The following is a 4,369-nucleotide window of genomic DNA, read 5'->3' on the forward strand; positions in this document are numbered from 1 at the left end:
TAGACTGTAAGCTCCTTGAAAGCAGGGCCTGTCTTTTGTCTTTCTTTGTATCCCTAGCACTCAGCACAATGCCTGGCACATAGCAGACTCTTAATAAAATATGTATTGACTGACTGCCTTCAAATCTAGAAGTCTTCTTTAAGAAAAAAAACCCAACTTCATAAAATACATAACAGATCCACCTTTATTCACAAAAAAGGAAGGAAAAACAGAAGGAAGTTTAGTTGGCCAAATAAGGAAGCAAACAAAGTAATGAGTCCAAACAAGGAATGGTTAGAAATCAGAAGGTAGGGCAGGTGGCCAAGAATACAGAGAAGTTACAAGTTAAATCAGAAAAGCCACTGAATGACAATTTGCAAAAGATAAAGTTAAATAGAAAAAAAAAACTTTTTTCACTTTTATCAGATAAAGGAAAATGATCTGATAATAAAAAACAACAAAAATATTTGTTTTTAAAATAAGCAAAACTGAGACTTAGGGACGTGTGGGGTCAGCTGAGGAGGCCCAGCCTGGCAGGATGGCAGCCCTTGGCTTCCCTTTCTTGTCCCTCGTAGGTGGCAGGCTGTCTCAGCTGAAGTCCCAGATTAGGTCTGCTAGTTTCTGCCAAAGCACAGGAAGTCCTGCTCCTTCTCCAAAGAATAGGCAACTGGAAACAAAGGCAGGAAGAAGCAGACAAATTGCAAAGAAGCCAATTGCATCTGCAGACCTGAGGTCAGATTCAGTACCTCCCATCACAAGGCAGCATGGTGTATTTAATACAGAGCTGGCCCTAGAGTCCTTCCTCTGACTCATACTGGCCTTGTGGCCCTGGGTGAGTCACTAAACATCTCACTGCTTCTCAGTTGTAGGGAAGCTGCCAACCTGCATTGGTAAAGGGAGTTTCCTTACCTGGGAGTTTCTAATATAATGAAATCACACATCCAGTCCCTATCACTTATCATAAATTCTAACAATATTGGGTCACTTAATTATCTATAGCAGAGGTTTTTATCCTAGGATCCATGTACTTATTTTTTAAATATTTTGATAAACTCTATTCCAATATCATTTGTTTCTTTTGTTATCCTATGTATTTTATTTTATGAATTTAAAAACATGATTCAGAGAAAGGTTCTGTTGGCTTCACCAGACTTCCAAAGGGATCCATTGGACACGAAAAACAGTTAAGATCTGTGGGGATAGTTGCTATTAAGTTATTGTCTGGGATGAATAAGGCTTGGATGATTTAACATTAGTTCATTTTTTTATATCAACTCACCTGGACAGATCCTATTTTTCAGGCCTTCTTGATGAAGACTGAATTTACAGTAGTGATATATTTGAAGAATTGGTTTTAGTTTCAGGGTCTCTCAGTGACTGTTTAAAGACTACATATGAAGAAAGATGCTATCTACATCCAGACAAAGAGCTGATAAATATAAATATGTGTAGAATAATTTTACATATATGTAATATATATATATATATATACCTATTTGTGTCTAATGGTAGCCATCTCTAGGGTGGAGTGGGAGGGAGGGGAAGAGGGAAGAAAAAAAAAGAAAACAAAGAAATTTATGTGATAACTTAATTATATATTTAAAAGGAATAGCAAGTTGTCCATAACAGATTTGCAGTTTCATGCACAATCATCCTTTTTAATTATACCATGTTAGAGAAATGCTTGTTTTATTCCATAAATTAAAAATAAAACAAAAAATAATTTAAAAAAAGATTACACTGCAGGAATGTACAGAGCACAAGGGCATGAGGCAAGATGGCGCCAGCTCTAAGCACAAAATAAAAAGTCAGATATTTCTATGATGAAGAGGAAACAGAGACCCAGACTCTTGAATTACTTGCCCAACATCATTTAGAGGATGTAGGAAATTACTACTATGAGGAGACTCACCAAATAAAGTCTTACCAAATCTGAATGACTCATACCCTGCTACTAAACCATGGTCTCCACCAGAAGTTGGAAATCCTCAGAAATTCCCACAAAGTCACTGCAAGAAATGACCAGATTTGACAGTGCTGACTTCATTAAGTTGTTACAATCCATCCACCCTGACTCGTCAGAGTACAGCAAACAGAAACAAAGATTCAGTGTTGGTGAAGATCTCCCAGTGCTTGATGGTTCTTTGGAGTTCTGTCAGTTATCCAACAACAGATTGATGCTGAGTAAGGTGGAGCTTAGTAAACAGCAGATAGACATAACCTTAAATTTGGTACGGGAACTTTGTCAAGCCAAGTCTAGGCTTTTGACTTCTGTTACATCAACAGCATTGAGTTGGCTGTCTTAGAACTTTTAAAGTACCCACCAGAGGGTGCTAAAAATTGATACTGACATTCACTATAAAAATCGTGTGGAAGTGACTTTCTACACTACAGATCCAGCCACTGTAGTCACTATTCATAAGGACAGAGTATAGTTCCTCAGGAAGGGGCTAGGCAGGAGCTGCAAGATATCGAAACAGGCAAAGGCAAATACCACAATGACAATTATTGTCTATGTGATGGGATTGCTAATGAGCCTCACAAAGTCATCTTCAAGTTAGTAATGTCCAAGGTGATAGAGCCCCTTTAGTCAGTGGTCTTGGAGGATCAATCAGGTTGTTTTAACTTGATCATCAAAGGTCGCACCAAGTATGTGGAGTTGGTCGAGAGCTTCAATCTACCCATGCTGACACATCCACCATGTAGCCAGGGACTGGAGGCAACTGGTTAACCGAGTCAACAACCTGGAGTCAGGATGAACTGAGTTCAAATCTGGCCTCTGACAATTACTAGCTGTGTGGCTATGGGCAAGTCACTTAAACTCTGTTTGCCTCAGTTTCCTGCCTATAAAATGGGAGAGTAATGATAACACCTACTTTCCACCGTTGTTTTAAGGCTCAGATAAGATAGCATATATCAAGTGCTTTGCAAACTTTAAAGCATTGTATCAATACTGGTTATCACCATCATCCTGACTGGAACAAAGCAATGAAAAGTTATGCCTTATTCTAAAGGAACAGAATAGATAGCTGGGGCAGTGAAATAGCATTGGATTTTAAGACCAAATATTCATGTGAGGAAATCCAGAGCCTGAGAGGGGAATCATGACAGAAAGTATATGGGTGAAGAGCAAGGGAGAGACAGAAGCCAGATTGTCACAGAAATCTATCACAGGGTGTCCCAAAAGTCTTAGTGCAGTTTTAGTCTACTAAAGTTCAAAGCTGCATGAAACTTTGTGCAAACCACGTGGACAGAAGGAGGAATAAGATGACAAATTTAAGAAATTCAGGAAACAGATCAAAAGCCTGGTCCTAAAGCATGTCAATGCAGTCGCAGGAGATTTCAATTATTGGACATGAGCTGGAGCTCCCTTTCTGCCAAAAGCAAAGCACCTAAGAAATTCATGATTTGCCCTAATGATGCATTCAATTCTCCAAAGTGACCAGGACATAATGGAGGAAGTAGCTAAGAGAGCTGCTCTACTGGACTTAATTCTAACCATCAAAGAAGAATTAGTTCCTAAGACAGACATGAATGGGAACTCTAAGGACCAATCATCATTCTATCATACAAAGCATGATAGTGAAGAAAGATGCCAAATACAATCATGTGTGCATCTGAAATTATGGGAGAATGAATCTTGAGGGATTCAGAGAAACAATGGGTAAGATTCCATGGCCTAGAATTCTACAGGGAAAATTGGCTCAAGAGATCTCGAGGATGATACCCTGAAGACTCAAAAACAAACACTTCAAATGAGAAATAAAATTGTATAAAGAAATGTTGTTTGTCCTTCATTTTCGAAGGGGACCAATGACATCATGGGGTGATATCTTGACCCGTGCATGAATTGGATTTAAGTGAGACAGAACTGCACAAAGTTGTCAGTCTCACTCTCTCTTCCAGTCATTGAAGTCCAGTGGCAAGACAAAAGTCAAGATGACTGGTGATGGCTAGGAATACAGTGGATGACTTTAGTGTCTTTGCTGTCTGACCAAGTTCTAAGCACTCCAAGTGTGTCTGCTGCCCATGCTACAGCTCCTTGGAGCCACAGGTAAGAGTTGAGTGCCAGATAGACACCAAAGGTAGATGAGCAGCCTTGAAAAAGGCTCAGCAACCTTCATACCAGACGTGCTAGTCCTCCTTCTGTATAAAGAGATAGATATACCAGGAATTCATTGACCAAATTACATCTTTAAAAGACAGGCACAGAAGCAAGAGTAGGTAGTGAAGGATGAATATAAAAGAATGAGAGCATCCCATAAGAGCATCAGAAGTGCTAAATCTCAGAATGAGATTTGTTGCCGTTTGACTGAATGGTGATGAATTTTTCAACCACAGCGACTCTCAAACATCATCTGAGTGTACCCAGAATCATGGTATAGGACGC

The 4,369-nt window shown here is 39.3% G+C and overlaps 1 pseudogene; it reads left to right on the plus strand.

Moving 5' to 3' along the window:
• Positions 1-517: 517 nt before the first annotated feature.
• LOC114030773 lies at positions 518-2,710 on the plus strand (annotated as a pseudogene).
• The last annotated feature ends 1,659 nt before the right edge of the window (positions 2,711-4,369 follow it).

The sequence above is a fragment of the Vombatus ursinus genome, unplaced genomic scaffold (assembly GCF_900497805.2).
Source record: "Vombatus ursinus unplaced genomic scaffold, bare-nosed wombat genome assembly UNPS02005264.1, whole genome shotgun sequence".
Lineage (NCBI taxonomy): Eukaryota > Metazoa > Chordata > Mammalia > Diprotodontia > Vombatidae > Vombatus > Vombatus ursinus.